The following is an 18,190-nucleotide window of genomic DNA, read 5'->3' as shown; positions in this document are numbered from 1 at the left end:
TCCCGCCCACCAGCGCTGTGCGGCAATTCGTGGAGCGGACAGCGCTGCCGCGGCGCCGTTGACGGAATCAGCCGTCAGTCCGCGGCCCGCGGGTTAGCCTGCCGCCATTGGCCAGTCTCCCTGTGCTTTAACAGGGGCAGGGCGGAAGGGGGAGCTTTTTCCGCTTCCGGTGCTGGCGGCGGGAGAGGTCGTGAGTGGATGTGGGGGGCGGGCATGGCGGGGGTTGAGCCGCGGCCGGTTGAGCTGAGGGCGCTCAGGGGCACTGCGGGAGGCGTGCGGAGCTGCCCCCGTCAGCCGGGGGAGCGCCGGCTTCGGGGCGCGTCGGGCAGCGGCTCAGTCTGCGAGGAGCTCCTGGGCGGGCCGTGAGGCCTTCCCTGGTTCTTCTCCGAGCGCTTGGAGATGAGCACAGGAGAGTTCTGCGGCAGCGGCGTCCGGGCGGTAAGTGGGAAAAGGTATGGAGAAACGCTCCTTCGTACTTAAAAAGCGCAGTGTGCCTCGCAAATAATAAATTAAAGTTTATTTTTGATTTCCCATTAACTTAAATTGTGGTTCTGGAATCTGGAAGTTTGGTGTGTTAATAGCCACTTGTATGACTTGCGCTCATTAAAGAAAAAAGTCCCACACGTACCCCTCCCCCTTCAGCTTGTGCCCCCTTCAGCTTTCTGTGCCTCGGTTGTGTGGACCATTGCTGTAGCATTTGAGTGTATATATAGCTATGAAAAGGTACTTCTTAACGAGAATCTGAAGGCAAAGTTTGCATACTGTATTGCAGATGAGCATTGTATATTGGGAGTATATTGTATATATGGGAGTATGTTTTTCAGTAGCACATAAGAAGTCACCTTATTTTCTTATGTTCAAGACAGAGGAGTTAATGCTTGTTAATCACAATGCATAAAACACAAAAAGGCTGTTTACTATGTATATGGTATTTGGTTCGTACTGGTTAAAACTAGTAAATTCAACAAAGATCATGGTTTTCTATTTGTCATATAGCTATGTTATACAGAGTCAGAGGCTTAATAAGTCCTATGTGTAAGAGGCTCAGTGGTATACTTTATCACTTTTAATCTGGCCAAAATGCTCCTGCCCCTCTAAGTTTCTGGAGATTCCAGAGGGAATTAAATGAAAACTCATTAAAAACAAAAAGCTTTTTCTATGCTTAAAGTTAACTCAAAGTCTTTAATTAAAAATCATTTAAAAAATTGAAGGAAACTTGATACTATTTGCATTCCTGTATATCATTTTAGCTGTTTCTACAGGGGGACGGTTAATAAATAAAATGTGGAGGAGGGACATCAAACTCATGTGTCATAAAGCCTTGTGAGGTTATGCTCCTTCTGGGAATAACATAACCACAGTTGCAGCTTAATCCTCTGTAGTCGAAGAGATGCCCTTGGTTGGTGGTACTCTGGGCAGACCAGGCTTGCAGAGAGAGCACTGACGGGAGGAAGCCGAGGCATGCCTGTAAGAGTAGTGGCAGCAACATGCGCAATATTCCTCTAACAGCTCACATTCTGTTGTCACGGAGATAATGACTCATCCCGTGTCATTATTGATCTATCAACAGTAAGAGCAATTTTGCAGTCTGATATTGTTTAGCAAATAGAGTAACTTCTGCTGAACACTTAAAAACTGCTATAAATGTTGGAAAGCTTCTCCAAAGCGTGTGTGCTGGGTTAAACAGAAGTACCTGAACTCATGGTTATTTGTTGCAATGATGTGAGATAATGCTAAACTTAACAGAATGTATTTTAAAAAAACACTTAGTACTGTCAAATGTTTGTGTTACAAAGTGTGCAGCATTGTGTAAGGGAATAAACAGTTCTCACTGCTGATAAGACTTGAACAATTAGCCTGTGTACTCTGTACTAACAGAAATAACTATTTGTTATCTGGTTCAGTCTGCTGTTGGTCTAAGTGAAACTTCTTATATTTTCCAGATAATGATTTAAATTACCTGCTGAGAAGAAATATTAATGGGACTTCTATGAGACTCCTGATGTTTTGTTGATGTTCCTGTTAGAAGACCTATTATCACCTCCTTTTGAAAAGAGCAATAAAAGTTGATACTCAAACTGCAAGGCTTAAACAGACAGTCACAAATAAGATTACTTCCAGGCATTCTGCAGCTGAGCAAAATGAGTTCTGAGTCAGTGGTTTTGAGGTTCTTCTGTAGTACACAAGCAGTTAGACATCTAAGAATATTACAGTTTCTCTTCCTTTTCAAAGCTGGATACCTGCGTCTTCCTGACTTGTGGCAGACGCTGGAAATGAAGCCCCTTATGTGTGTGAACAGTTGAGCTCTTAAGTGGTTTTATCTTGTGAAGCTTCTTAATTGGGATGGTTTGAGGTCCTGTTCTGAATGCCAGGTAAATAATTTGAGGCATACAATCAGGGCACCATCTGGTGGCATTAACATATCCTAAACTTTGAGAGCATTAGGAATGCTTAAAATGCACCTACAGTTCTGGCCTGCACAGTTAAAATCTGTGTGGCATCCTTAAATTGTGAATGCTGAAGAAGCAGCTGTGAACAGTTCCCAATTATTTGGGAGATGTACTAGTTTGAAGATGTTGCGCAACAAGCAGCAGAACTGTTGAAATGCTATGGTTTTTTTTCTGGTAAAAACTCAAGTTTCATGGGGGACTGATATTTTAGAATCTGAAGCGTATCTAACTTGTTCTGGATTTAACCAGGTGACCTATAAGCAAGTTTGTTTCTGAACTAGATGAATAATTGGATCATACTTATGCATTCATAGGATACTCCCAAGAGGGTGTTTGCATTAGTTTAAAATTTAACAGTCCACTTCATAATTGACAAAAGCAAAGGATATATATGGAATTACATAAGTCAGTTTTAACAGATAGATGATGTATGTGATCTGAATGAGTTGATTTGGATCATGTAAGAATGTCTTTGGCAGGGAGAAGTCATGCTGGTAATCAAAGCAAAAACGTTTGAGCCCAGCATTTAACAAATAGAATGTTCAAGCTTGAATGCAGACCTTGAAACTAGATACTCTTTATGAAGATTTCAAGCTTGACTCAATAACACTTCCCAATATATGCCAGTTCCTGCTAAGTCTGCTTTTGGAATTGAGTAATAGAAAGAGACTTGGATTCTAATACATGCATCTCCTCTTCTTTGTGTTCACTTTTGACCAGTGTTGAAGAACAGGGTCGTGGGCCCTGAGCATCAGGCCTAACTACATATGGTAATCTTTACAAATTGTTATGTACTTAAAATGCTGGAAGTGGCGTCTGGTCTTTCATAAGCATGGGAAAACCCTAGGGCATCTTTTCCCTGTAAGGAATTCTTGTTTCCTAGTAAAGCCCTAGAGCATGTTCATGGCACAGCTACCATGATAGGAGTGCTTTTGTTGGCTTGGTTTGTTTTGAGAATGTGCAGCTGCAGAGGCAAGATTTCTGATGTGCATTTACTTACTGTCCACGAGGGGGCTCTGGCAGGTCAGGGCTGAATGCTCAAGGTCCCCAACTGAGTTACTTCAGTAAAATGGCAGGCTGTAGCAACTGGATGCCTGTTGCCCCTGGGGTGATTAAATCTGTTCTGCTTTTCAATTTCTTTCTCTTCTACATAAAGTTTGAAAAAGAATTTACAGCAAAGTAATTCTGTCTCATTGTAAGAAATACTACATTTATTGGAAAAAACATTTCCCGAGCTTTAATAACAGCAGTGGGTAAATGATCTTTTCCATGGGAGAGAGCAGATGTTACCCAACATGTCATTACATGGGGATTTCAGCTGTATGAGAAATTTCTCCAAATAAAAATTCAAGTGTTTTGCACATGTCAGCATGTCTGTAAAGTACCTGGAGTTGTTATAGAGAACCTTAAATATGTTTTTACCTTAGCAGTATAAACTTGGTGCTGTGACATTTCAATAAAGATTTGTGACTTTTGTTACACAGCCTTTTGTCTTTTTTTCTAGGAATTTTTTACATGTTTTAACAGATTTTTGACTACTTATAACTTCCCTTTGAAAAAGAACTGCAATCTAACTTGTGCTGTGAGCATAAATCATGTGAATTGCTGTTCCTTAATCTTTGCTTGACAAATCTGTATTAAATTCTGGGGAGCATGGAAGTTTTTTGTTTAAACATTTGTCTTCAGTTGTTACTGTTAGCAATCTAACTTTGTTACATGTAGCATAAATAAGCTCACTTCTGTAAATGTATATATATATTGAGGGTAATTCTCAGCTCTGGAAATGCTGAGGCTAATTTTCAGCTATACATGTTTGTGGCAGTGCAGAAGTGACATTGCAGGAATGAAGAAAGTGAGGCTTAAGTGAGAAACTAAAATGAACCAATATGATCAATGACATTATAAAAATCTAGTCCCACTATTACTTGAAGTATTGCGCAGAATAAAATCTCCCTTGCTTGTGTACATCTTTTCACGTGGATTTAAGTTTTTGTCAATTTGAATTGTTTTGACTGAAATTTCTTGTGGGTGTTGAGCAATTCTTTGTTCTACTAAAGAACCGAAATTTGGATGAGGTAAATGATAAATGTGCTGATTCTCGGAAGACAGCTGTGGTGTGGAACTTGAGGGCTTGGAACTTCCCTGAGAACTCTGCGAAAGAAATGTGCCTGGAAAGCTGCCCATGTTTGGCTGCAGTATGATGTTCTGGGAACATTACTTGTATATGTGCAAACTAAACTGAGCTAACTTTTTTCCTCTGTGGTATTGTCCCTGTGTTTTTGAATTTTTTGTGGACTGGGTTAGGGTCTGCTTCCATAAACCCCAGTAGAGGGTTTATGATGGTACTGCTGGAGCAGCGCAGGATAAAAACAGGAATAGAAGAGCTTTGGGTAAAAAAAAAAAAAAAATGCTCTGCCATGAACAAGCTGGAGGGGAGTAGGACAGAAAGGGCTAAACGTGAGTGGCACACTGGTTAGCAGGTTCCTTGGACATACCTATGGACTTATAGGATTTAAAAATGAAGTGTACTGAAAAGATATGATATTTAATTGTAACACTCACTGGGCTTATACAGAGGCCTATTTTCTTTGAGCCAAAATGAGCAGTTTCTTTTTTTTACATTGCACCCTATGAGTAACAGCCTGAAAAAAACCCTGATATTTAGCATAATCACTTTTTTGTGGTAGTAGAGTTCTGCAGAATGCAGTAGAGCATGCATCTCTGAGTCATCCTTGGGCTCCCTTCCCAATCAGTAGCCCTTTGGCTCTTAGTCTAGAAATTTGTTTTGATACTCATTTTTGATTCAAGTTGTGGGAAGCTTGAAGAGATGAAGGTACGTCTGAGCAGCTACTTTCTATCTCTGTGCTTGAATTTAAGACACTCGATTGCAGAAAGTTGATCTGTGCTCTGTTGTAGTTTCATGCTAGGCTGCTGTGCTAAGGTCCATGTGCCAGGGAGGGAAGTAAAATTAAGGACTTCTAGAACTATTTTAAACACTGGTAGACAATCATTTTGCCTAGCATGTTTCCTGCCCCTTAAAAGACCAAATACAAACTGCTTCACAAAGCTGGCATGTCTAGAAGCAGAGACTGGTACAGATGAAAGTATAACTCCAGACCGCTGAGGCTCAGGGAAATCAAAATAGCAAAACTGCATTTGTAGTCTGAGTGGAGCAAGGAGAATCAAATGTAATTACTTGTCATTAATTTTAATAAGTTTGTGGAATGTTATATTTCCACTGTTGTCTTTGCTGTTTATACTGAGGAATTCAGAGAATTTTTTTAAAGCCAGCTTCTGACATCCCTATTTAACTTAAAAACACGAGGCAGGAAGAGGAGCAAGGAAATAATCCATCACACTTGAGTTGGACGCAGGAGATATGGCTTCAGATCAGTCCTGTCGAATCCCCAACTGGTCTTGACTCTTCCCCCTGGCTTGTCTCCTACTATGTCTGTGTCATTGCTGTTAGTTAACTGCAAGAAGTTAACACTGCATGTTCCTAAACATTAACTTCCATTTTGGTGCTGTGTCCTCTGCAGTTTCAAAGCACAAGTCAACATACCCCACTTCTGCTTTCTGGTGTGTTCAGGTTGATGCTTCTCCAGATCATCTAGTCTTCCAGGTACATTGAGACTCCTCAGCATACCGTGAATCTGGCTATGGTTGGAGGTCTCTGGGTACTACTGTAATACAGTCACTAGACATTTTTTGGCCTGTGGAGAGTTCACAGCATAAATCAGTAATTACATAAAATCTGAGGCTTAAAAAAAACATGCAGAGAATGTTTGAGGTTGGAATGGATCTCTGGAGGCCACCTGGTCTGACCCCTGCTCAAGCAGGGCCACCAGAGCAAGCTGCCCAGAACTATGTCCAGGTGGTTTTTGGAGGAGTCCCCCAAAGAGGGAGACTCCACAGCCTCTGGGCAGCCTGAGCCAGTGTTCTGCCACCCACACAACAAAATGCTTCTTGGTGTTCGACAGAACCTCCTGTGTCCCAGCTTGTGCCCGTTGCCCCTTGTCCTGGCACTGGGCACCACTGAAAAGAGGCTGACTCTGTCCTCTGCACCTTCCCTTCAGGTGTTTGTACCCATGGGTGAGATCCCCCCAAGCCTCCTGTGGGCTGAACAGTCCCAGCTATCGGCCTCTCCTCATACAAGAGGTGCTCCAGTCCCTTGAATGCTGCTTATATATAGGACTATTTATAAACCTAATGAATTTTCATGTATTTGTTTAGAAGAAATCTGTGTATTGTTTTTTCTATCTAAATAAAGTATGAAGCACATGCTAAATAGAGAATATTTTTCATTTCAAGCTGTGGGAAGACATTTGGACTTGTCTAAGTCTTTACTCCTACACCAGTTTATCGTGGATGTCAAGCCTATGTTGTTTGTTTAAATGAGATCAATTAATCAAAGTTTCTTAGGTGAAGAACATGAAGTTTTACAGGTAAGAAATGGTTTCTGGTTTAAATATAACAACACTAATTCGTTTGATTTCCGGATCCTTTCTCATATTTTAGAGAATTGCACGGGACTCACAAATAGCATGTGCTCCCTGAGTTCAGTGCTCCAAAGCGTACAAGCCTGAGCAGCCCTGCAGTTGGCTTGAACGCAGTAAGCTGTGGGTGCTTCCCACTTCCACCTTCATCCCGCTCTTATCTCACCTGGAAAGGCATATGTTCTGAGCAAGCTTCTCCATTTCTGTTTACAAATGGAGAAACCACTCCTCTCCACCCCCTACTTACCCACTCCTTTCTCAAAATATATTTTTATACTTTCCTCCACTTTTCAGCCTCCTGTTTCCATGTTTACTTTTCTTCCTAACTTAAATAGGTCACCAAGCTCTTTAAAGACACTTGGGGGAAAGAAAAAACAACCACAGAATGGTGTATCTCAAAATGTATTGCAAAGAAAGTAGCTGACAGCTGCGAAGATGTCTCAAAGAAACAAAGTATATTCAATCTGGTCTACATTTTGTCCCCAGCACAAAACTTAGAAACTGTATTTCCTGCCTATCTGCTAATCTTGCCCATGGTTAAATGTTACAGGCAACGTTTAGAAAAAAAGGTCAGGGCAGGGAGTGAGGGGCACAAACGGTGCTGGCATTCACAGCCTGCTGCTGAGGATGTCCCCTGGGGCAAGGGGACTTGTGGCTCTGGGTTCTGCCTCAGAGACTGCTGATGTTCTGCTCAGTGGTGCTTCTCCTGCGTTAAAGGAACTGTTTGAAGAAAAACTTATGGTGTATAGCTCTTCAGGTGACCTGCTGATTCCAGGTGAGTGTGCTTTGCAAGCACATTTAGTTGTAACTTTATCCTTTGGCACTGAGCACTGTAGGTGTTGTGGAGGGAACTGATCCTCTATCACAAGATCCCGCTTCCCTGCAGAGGTGGTCAGTCTGTGCCCAGGATGTGGAGCCTGGTCAGACAAAAGGTAAACTTTGTAATATTCAGCTGGGAGAATGAAATGCCGAGTCTGCATGATTTCTGCATGAATTCAGAGCAAGAAGTTAGCCTGTTTAACTGATGGGATCCTTCCCCTGGTGCTTCTGAAAATACATTGCTTTGATGTCAGCATTTGGAGTTTATTACGTCTCTTCATTCTTCACCCACTGAGGAAAGAGATCTTCTGTAGCAACTACCACCTACTGAAGCTTTCTGTCAAGCAATGTGCAACTTCTAGTAACTACTAAGAAACAAACAAACAAAATAACTGAGAACTACCAGGGTTAAAACCTTTCATGCCAAAGACACATGTCACTGGTATGCTGCACACGAATGTTATTCTCCCAATAAATGCTGTTCCTCCCACCACAGGACTGCCAAATGACTCATTATTTGAATAACAAGTTTATGTTGCTGTACCCAAGCAAGAATAAAGGGAAGCATCTTAATATCTTGTAGTACTTGTTCGTTGTTGGTTATGAGTAGGGATAAATGGGTGTGTTACGCTAATGAGAGCGCAGTTACCCTGCAGCATTATAATTGCTTCTCTGCTGGCCTAAAGATATTATGCAGTTCTTCCTGCAGAGTAAACCATGCCAACGCCATTGTTGCTTTCGCATGTCAGTAGCAGTATTTGGTGCTTCCCACCCAGTCTCATGGGCATTTTGCACATCACAGGAAATGTCTGAAAATGCTGCATATTCACTGACAACCATTTGTGGTTTGGTTTAGAGGCTGAACAAATGGCTTCTAAATACATATTCCTTTCTTCCAAGGAAAAAGAGCTGCTGCTCTTTCCTTTTCAGCAGCTTCCCCACCCTTCCATTCTAATTTCAGTCATTCTATCCTCTCCTTTGTTGTTTAGGTGCGGTGTGTGGGCAGCTTTATATTGTTTGGGTAATGCACTGAATGCTCATTTACCTAATGCCTGCTGTTTGCCTGTGTATATTGGTCTTTCTAACTCAGCATGTACAAAGCTGTTTAAGGTAGTAAAATCAGAGCCATGAAAGCCTCCGCATGGGGAAATGCAAAAGAAGAACTTAATGCAGGCAGTTTTTAAGTACAATGATGCGTTGTCCACCATCAGCAAGCTTTCTGAACACAAGGGACTGTTTTTAGGTTGAACTTAAAAGATCTAGGTGCACAAAGTCATTTCTTAGGGGGTGTATTTTTGTTACAAATGAATCGCTGCCAGTAAGGATTGCTCATGTACTTTAGTGACTGAGCCAGTTTTCCCAAGGCAAATTCACAGATAAGATTTTCTATTCTGTATCATCTACCTGTAGAGTTCAGCCCTCTGGACTGTGTGCAATTCCTCTCACTATTCTAAAGTTTACTAAGATGTAATTGACTCTGAATGTACTGTGAGGCAAGTGGTTGCACAGATGCAATTTTACACACTGGTGATACAAACTTCAAGTAAGCAGTAAGTCAAAACCATGCTAGTGAATAAATGAGATTTTCCACATCAGGTGACAAGCTTGTCTGCAAACACAGGATGATTACAGCATTCAGTTCCCCCCCAGTGACAATTTAAAAGATCATAATAACCCCAAAGTGTGCCAGTACAGGACCCACCCCAGGCATTAGTGCTTCAAGGTCAGAACCAGCTACAAAACAGTATGTGCCTCACCATAAAATTCTGGCAAAATTTCCATTCACCTTTCCACTGAGGGACAGGGGTTCCTGACGGCTTGGGAGCAACTTAAATATGGTGTTATTCCAAGTAAGGCTGGGTTGGCACGTGGCCAGCTGATCATCCTGGACACCCAGCTGTGGGTCGAAGTGAGTCCCCAAAGGCAGGGAACGTTACTGGTGTGAGCTGGCCTGCTTGAACCTATCTGGCATCGGGGGGGCTGGCAGCACGGCAGGGCTCTCGGCCCCTGCTTCCCGCTGACTCCTGGAGCTCACCCGCCTCTCACTCCCGAACCGTGTGTCTTGAGGCTCCTGGCCGCAGTAACGCTATGTGTGGCTCAGGGACGTTTATCGCTGGTGGCCTGTTTTTCTGCTTCGTTATGCGGATAACTATGCGAGGTCTCGGCAGCAGGGGGCAGTAAGATAGCCTCTGTCAAGGAGTACATTTTTGTGCCTTGTGAAATAGAGAAAAGCCTCACACGCTCGGTTTGTTTACATTATATTATTGTTCAGATATGAAGAAGCTGTTCATTCTTTCTTCCTCCCTCCCTCCCCGTGGCTCAGTGCATACTTTGATGCAATGATTACTTTGCTGCGGTAGATTGAGTACAAAATGTTCGCTCCTCTGCCTTCGGTTGGCTACAGAGCCTGCTCCGTGGCTGGCAGCCCACCACCACTGCTTTCTTTCTGTTCTAACTGATTTTTCCAGACTAACTTGGGCATACATAATAGACTTTTTCCCTGGATTGGTTACAGCAGACAGAATCACCTGATGCGCACACGTTTTTGCTCCCTGGGCTTTGTTTTGCTCTCAGATTCCAGCTGTAACTCTCCGTGCATCCAGGTGAATCCCTGTTCGCACTGCCTGCGGCGACCTGGGGTTATTTCGGTTACGGCAGCTGGCAAAGTGCTGGCCGTGCCTGCTGTCTTCGGTAGAAAGGGGGTCTTCTCCGGGAGCCTGGCCGTGGGTTGCCCTGCACCTAAATGCACGTTCACGTTTGCGTGACGAGTCTTGGGGTGCTTGGTGATTCTCATAGCTCCAAAATGCGATTTTGTGAGAAATTCACCGTTTTATTTCCTAGCGCATTTCCTTTTAGCTATTACTAGCCGAGCAGCACAAAGCCTGTAGGCTTAAAGAACGAGAGGTGAGGAGAAGGGGAGGGAAGGGGTCCGATCTCCTTGTATTTTCCAACTAATCGACTTGTCAAACTTTGCCGGGTGGGCGCGGGGTCGCGGCCCCTCAGGGCCCCCGAGGCGGGCTGCTGCCGCTGCCCCGGCCCTGTCAGCGCCGCCGGGCTGCCCCCGGGGCCGGGGCCGGGGCCTGCCCCCGCCGCCAGGGCTCCCCGCAGCCCGCCTTACATAACGCCGGGCCGCGGCGGCGGGGAGGGCCGGGCCGAGCCGAGGCGGTGGCGGCGGCGGTACCGGGGGCGGGCTCTCTCCGCGCTGGCCGCCGGGGCCGGGCGGCCCGGCCGAGGGCGAGGCGGGCGCAGGACGAGCCGAGAGGAGCAGCCCCGCCGCCCCTGCTCGGGGGCTGCCCGCGGGGGACGCGCGGCGGCGGCGGAGGGCGCCGCGGCGGTGAGTGGGGAGCGGGGAGCGGGCCTGCGGCGCCGCACGGAGCCCGGGGGGAGCGGGGGGACGGCGAGACCCGGCCGGGGCTCCGTGGGGCTCCCCGGCAGCCGTAACGGTCCGGAGGCACGGCCCCCCGGCGGCACGGGGCTCCCCGGCTAACAGCTCCCCGGTAACGGCTTCCACCGAGCGCCTTTCGACCGCGGCGCCGAAGCCGCGTCCCCGAGGGAGCGGCAGCCCGGTGGGAGCGCCCGGCAGCGGCTCACAGCTTCGCCCCGCGGGTGTCGGGCTCTCCTGCCCCGGGCCGGTCGCTGTCACATTTCGGCAGCGTGCGGTCGTCGCGGCCAGGACGCCGGTGCGGTTTGTGACCGCCTGTTGGTGCTCGGCGCGGCTGCTAAAGGTACCCCGGGTGTGCCCCGACCCCCTTCCCTTTCCCCTAGGCGATCAGAAGGGATCCCGGGCTGCCTGAGAGAGCCGCTGCCCTCGCTTTTAGCCCCCGCACCGCTGTGGTATGACAGCGTGCAGGATGTGGTATGGCAGTATGTATGACAGCACGGAGCGTGTGGTATGACCCCCAGCCCCAACCTGCAGTAAGGCTTCGGTTTCCCATGGGCTTGTTCCCGCCATCGATTTCGTTTCCAAACGTTTATTTGCTCGACCCACGTGAACTCAGGTCTTAATCCAGGAAAACTTAATTCCTGGGAAGAGCTTTGCTCGTGTCGTGTTCACAGACAGGAACCGTTCATGTATACACAAGGATTAATTGCACAAATGAGGGTTGCAGGGCTGTGCTCCCTTTTACAAGTTTGTCGAAACAATGAATGTCTCCCTTTCCCTTCGCCTTCGATCTAGGCTTGGCTATCTTATATCATTAATGAAAAACAGCATCACTGCTATAAGCTTCCCAGCCCCTTGCTGCTACTTTCTGATGTCAGTTGTTCACCCTTGGCAGGCTGCGTGCCATCTGAAAACCTTTGTACACAGTGGCTGGGTTTCGGGGAAGGAATTTTAAAAAACGCAGCAACGCTTTAAAAGCCCATTGGTCGCCTTTCCGTTTTTTTTCTTTCTTTTTCTAAAAGTGTCTCAAATCCGTGAGCTGTTGAAACGTACGCTGGCTTGGCATGGTCTCTGTGGTTGCCGAGTGTGTGAGCAAGCGAGGAAATGTAACCCGCTGCAGTCCCCTGGCAACTTTTATTTCAAGGAGAAGCAAACTTGCAGTGAGTCACGGGAGCATTGTTCCCTGCAAACTGTCCGTCGGGAAGTGGAACCTCACAAAGCTGATGGGCTCGCTATAAGAAAACAGTTTTCCCTTACACACGGTGCTGTTTTCATGTTCCTCGTGAAGTATCAGATCCTGAGCCTTCTCAAGCTCCCAAGGAAGGCAGAACTTGCTGCCTTTCGGGAAGTGGTGCCGTGGCATTTGCCCTTTCTTGTGTTAGTTTCAATTCTTTCCTTCAGTCTCGTATTTCACTGCTCCTTCTTTCCCTCCCATCCTGGTCAAGACTTTTACTATGTCTTTGAGTTCACCGCGCATATGACCTCTGTCTGGCCTTCATGCACTGACCTCATGGAAAAGAGCACTTTCCCTTTTTGTGTAAGCCGTTTTTCTTCCCTCCAGTTCTCAGTAGCTCCTAAATTATCCTGAAAAAAAACCTCTGTGGACACTTGTGGGTGCTCAGTCTCGGGATGCAGCTGCACTTCCACGTATGTGACTTTGAAGAGTGGTGCCCCTACCTGGGGAGATGCTCTAGGTCTAGCACCTGCATCTTCCAAAAAGATAACTGGCCTTCATCTTTCAACATAATTTCTATTGGAAACAAGATTTTTATTTTTTTTTTCCCTTACTATTTGTGTGCACGTGCATCTTGTAAGTAAGTGATTGGTGTCAATGAGAATTGATGACTCCGCAACATGCTGACGTGCAACTGAAATGAGTCATGGAGCTGTGAGCTCTGGGGTGTTTAACTTGTGCTGCCCAAAGCTGCCCCACCTCAATGTCAAGATAAGGGTAGTAAACTTATTTGATAGGGAAGGACGTTCTCATTGACCCCATACGCAAGGTTAATAAGCAATCTTTGATGTCTCTATCTGTCTGAACATGGCTTAATTGTATTACAAGGAAAAAACGTGGTGATTTTAAACATGATGTGGACTTGCTAGTTTCTTTTGGCAGGGCTGACATTTCATGTCTGTTGATGCAAGGATCTTCTCTATGTTACACTTGAACTGAAGACATGGGCTTGATATGAAGTCCTTCACAGCAAGGGATTTCAGGGGGATTCATGCTTTGACTTTAAAAGGCTGAGGATTAAGTTGCCATCTCAGCCTTGGGATATCACTGAACAGATGCATGAAATAATGCACTGGGAGAAACTGAAGGAGATTGCAGGAAACGAGGACAACCATGAGGTTGTAATTTGTAATTTGAAATTTGAAATCAGATACCGAGTTGTGGTTTCCTTGTTTTATTCTTGATTGGTGCTTCTTTAGTGGTATTAAAAAGATGAAACAACTATTTTTACTGTTGTCATATGCAGGAAGCCTTTTCAGAATGATGACAGCAATACTTGAGAGCACAGGACGAATGAGAGGCCCATGTGGGGTAGCCTGTGCTGGGAGAGTTGTTATACTTAGCACTAATATCTCTGTTATACAAATATAGTGCCTGTCACCAGTGAATCCTAGACGTAGTATATGTAGGACCTCACACTGCTACCCCTATTATATTAGTTAATAATAACAATTATTAAAAGGGACCACTGGCTTTAGTAGAAGAGCAATCGGACCCACCTTTGGGTTCCTCTGAGGCAGGCGAGTGTTGTTGCATCTTGGGGGGCAGCTGAGCAAACTGGAGCATGCAATGCTGTGTTGCTTGCCCAGCAGGGCAGGAATTCATCAGGAGCTGTGACAAGTCTGACCAGCAGCCCGATTTGCCGGCTTCCTCTCCTAGACACGTTCCTCCCACTGCTGGAGAGTAATAGGAGCTTGTAATCTCCTTCACTGTCATACCTCGTGGGACTAAAAGAATATTCGGGAAGTTGTCTTTAATGGAGTGAGAGATGCTCTTCAAAACTCCTTGAAAATACTTGATTTTTGAGACCAAGTGTATCTGTAAGTATTGTTTTGATCCAGGCTGGCGTACACAACTTGAGTTCTCATGAATTCTCCTGAAAGTGTTTGTGTGGTTCTGCTGAGTGAGAAGTGCAGACCTCAAGGCCGTAATTCATGACTCCCACATGTACAAGTTGGCTTTTGCTGAGCACGCGGTCATCGTTCTCCTGTTAATGCATTAGACTGACTCAGAAATGCCCCAGGTTTGCTCTGTGGTGTTGGGTGAGCACGTACAGTCAGGTTTGAAGTGGGACCAGTGGTGTTGGGTGCTTAAAGTGTCGCTGGGTCTGGCACCACCTGTCAGAGGCTACTTTGGGAAGACAGACCCTACTGAGAGCATCGGTATCCCCATCTGTGAAAGGGGAGGTTAGCATCTCACAGGGCATGTCCGGTATGTGAGGCACCTGTGTTGTGAGCGCTAGGTCTAGGTCAGAGGTGTCTTGGGTAGGACAGAGTAAACAACCCATAGTGGATTTAAAAACCAAAATGAGAGCTTTTACTCTACAAGATTATTGAACACTGACTCTGGGGAGGAACTAGCTGGGGAGAGACTCTTTATCAGGGACTGCAGTGATAGGACAAGGAGGGATGGCTTTAAACTAAAAGAGGGTAGGTTTAGATTAGACATTATGAAGAAATTATTTACTCAAAGGGTGGTGAGGCCCTGGCACAGGTTGCCCAGAGAAGCTGTGGGTGCCCCATCCCTGGAGGTGCTCAAGGCCAGGCTGGACGGGGCTTTGGGCAACCTGGTCTGGTGGGAGGTGTCCCTGCCCATGGCAGGGGGGTGGAACTGGGTGGGCTTTAAGGTCTCTTCCAACCCAAACCATTCTGTGATTCTGTGACTCACCTACTCACTCCATTGGATGAACACAACAGCAATAAAAAGTTAAACTATAAAAAAAGTGTAAGGGTTACTTTTGACTGTTCTCTCCACCTTACATAGCAGTGACACATGGTTAAAGCATTACGTGCTTGCCATTTATTTTCCAGCCATTATAATGAGGCAATCCTAGCAGAAAAACATGTCTTGTCTCTGATAGAGGAATAGCTTAAGAGGCGTAATATCTAGTCGTTATCCAGACTTTGCACCCCACTGTCAGTACTGCCTGAAGAAGCTCATGGAAGCTGAAGATGGAAAGTGAACAGACATTGATGTACCCGCTGTGTTTTCAAGTCTGTCAGATGGAAAGGCAGCACCCTGTGAGGAAATTCTATGAGTAAATAAAAGAAACCAATCTTTGAAGCCGTTGGTTCTTCCCCAAGCTGTACGTTTCCTGTAACTTAGATGACTGATTTCTCTTGATGCATGTCTCTCTGCTTAAGTGCTCTCGAGGCCCTGTGGGAATGTGGTAGCGGTTATATGAATGGCAGATGACAGTGTATGACAAATACAGGTGATTTTCTGTGTTTAAGTCAGCAAGAACACTCTATAGCTGCAGTGGTGGAAGTGAGCAGGCTAAGCACGGGCTCTTTGTAGCGTACATAGCTAATAATGCTAGCTCAGTAAATGCCAGAGAACCGCTTGTGTTAATTTAGATCTCCAGATAAAGAGAGCACCCAAAGAAAAAAAAAATCTTGCTAGCTTGTCTTTTAAGTCCACAGGAGAAATCTTGGCTCTGTGGCAATGTTGCCATTGGCTTCACCAGAGCTTTGAATTTTCCCGTGTTCCCAGATTATAGACCTGCCGACTGCGTTAGTTGTTATGGCAGAGGGTGCATACTATTGGCATGAGACACCAGGTTACAAAAAACACCTTTGAACTCATAGAAAGGAAAATAAGTTCAAGCCTCTCTGTTCATTTGTTCAAGCTTCAAATTATTACAGAACCTTTCTCCCTCTCCTTGTGTCCTTGGTCCTTAGTTACTCCATTATTTTTTAAGACCCTTCCAGTGTAGAAATAACTTCTTTATCCAGATTTTCTGGATTTTCAAATCTTGCTCCAGGCATAACTGCTTCTCACTTTAGTGAGAATGCAATGCCATTGGGACCAAGCCCCCGGTACTGCACTGCAGGTCCTTGGCAGAAAAATGGTCCTGGTAGGGAGATCCCCAAAACGGTTGCTCCAGGCCAGAGGAGAAGCTCGTGTATAGTTGTAGAGTCAATAAATTAATGATTAGGGAGACAAAGAGGAAAGAAGAAAGAGAAAGATGGGGAAGTAGACTCTGGTGACCAGTGGCAGGACCTGAGGGAACAGTGTGGAACTGGGACAGGGGAGGCTGAGTGTTAGGGAAAGGTTCTGCACCCAGAGGGTGGTCGGGCACTGGGACAGGCTCCCCAGGACAGTGGTCACAGCATCGAGCCTGCCGGAGTTCAAGAAGCGTTTGGACAATGCTCTCAGACACATGGTCAGATTTTTGGGAAGTCTTGAGTGGAGCCAGGAGTTGGACTTTGATCCTTGTGGGTCCCTTCCAGCTCAGGATATTCTGTGGTGCTATGGCCCTACGAAGTAATGAGCAGGAGTGTGTCGCTGGCATTGCCTGGCAGGCACAAGGTCACGCAGTGTGGTCATAGCTGTGCCCTCCCTGGCTGTCCACAGCATTTGCAAATTTTGCAAATTCTCCTAATTTGCAAAATCTCTCTTCTTCAGATGTTCCCTTAGAGGCATCGCTTGTAATGCTTGTAAATCCTTAACCCTGATGGCACTTAGCTGGAGCTGCCTGGGACAGGAGCTACCAGCAGCCCTAGAGATGCTCTTGCTTTCAGCATCACTTTATTTCGCACCTCTGCTGCTTGCTTTTCCGGCCGTTGGGTGTTGTGAGAAAACTTAATTATGGAGGCGAGCTGTTAGTGTTGTTTGGGGCTGCAGAGCAAGCATTTGATACGTGATGAAAGAGCTGAAGGTGCTTAAAAACATTTTTGTAATTACATAAACCCTCTTAATCCCAATACTTTAAAAGTCACATCCTTTTTTTTTTTTTTTTTGTTTAGTCTTGCTCGTGTTGAATAGCTGTTGTTAGTCAGTGCTGTGGAATTTATCTGAATGCTAATAACCAGCTTCAGTGCTCCACATGTAATTGTTTTCTGCAGTGTCCCCTTCCTGTGTTGTCTATCACCGTGGTATTCATGAAGCTCTTTTAGGTTACACCTTAATTTGGGGATTTGCAAGTGGATGAGTTTTTCAGTTAAGCAACTATACCAACAGCTAACCCACATCTTGCTCAGATCAGGTCTGACATTTTTCAGGGTTTGGTTTGGTGTGTGTACTGGGGGGGTTGTTGTGTTGTATTTTGTTTGGTTGGTTTTTGTGCCAAGAAACAAAGTCAAAATACTTCTTTTCTTGTTGAATGGGGCAAAGTGTAATGCCTGCCTTAGCCTCATCTTTCAGCTGCTCAGCTTGGAGGTGGGACATCTGAATTATTAGGCTCTGCCGAGTGATCAGCTTCTGCTTAATGATTCATTATTTCCACAGTGGGAAATTGTACCAGAAGGAGACCTACAACCCGACACCTGCCTGTGCCACCCCACCATGACCTCCAAGCCCTGTACTTAGGACAACTTAAATATTCGGTGTAGGTGTTCCTTTTCTGGAAAGTCCTTTCACAGCATTTCCAAAAGAGATTCATTAGGGACTATCAACTGCATGAAAAGTCCTTTTATCCCAATGTTACTATAATTCAGAATTAAAATACAGCTAAAAGAGGCCTTTCCCACGTGATAGAAGTTTTCATTCCCATACATCCCCATGCTACATTTCATTTGTTACTGAGAGACCAGCTTCCATTTCTGGCCAGCCTAACTAACTGATGGCCGGCTGATTTTCACTGGAGCACTTCTTGTCATCGTGTGTAATCATTCCTAAATCCATGTCATGACCATCCCTCAGATTCCTCAAAACTCATGTCTGTGGAAATTTGACAGCATTTAGGCTGCTGCTGCTCTCTTTGTGACTCTTCACACCAACTAACACTGCCTTGTTGCTCCAGCGCCTTCCTCCTCTGTCTGTACCCATGCTCTGCCTCTTCTGCCTCAGTGGTAACCTCTGTGAGTCA

At 45.5% G+C, this 18,190-nt stretch overlaps 1 protein-coding gene across 3 annotated transcripts in view; it reads left to right on the top strand.

The window, feature by feature from the left end:
• Positions 1 to 10,120: 10,120 nt before the first annotated feature.
• SYNE3 (spectrin repeat containing nuclear envelope family member 3) overlaps positions 10,121 to 18,190 on the top strand; it is a 65,220-nt gene continuing 57,150 nt past the window's right edge. Inside the window, exon 1 of one of the 3 annotated variants that reach the window (XM_080594271.1) lies at positions 10,121 to 10,368. The gene's annotated coding sequence lies outside the window, so the exon portion shown is untranslated. Of the gene's footprint in view, positions 10,369 to 10,432; positions 10,670 to 10,940; positions 11,100 to 18,190 lie in introns of those variants that run through there. The other 2 variants (XM_080594273.1, XM_080594274.1) reach the window with 2 other exon arrangements.

The sequence above is a fragment of the Anser brachyrhynchus genome (assembly GCF_964034855.1).
Source record: "Anser brachyrhynchus genome assembly, chromosome: 5".
NCBI lineage: Eukaryota > Metazoa > Chordata > Aves > Anseriformes > Anatidae > Anser > Anser brachyrhynchus.
The sequence above is the reverse complement of the archived record's forward strand: the minus strand, read 5'-3'. Positions and strand labels throughout refer to the sequence as shown.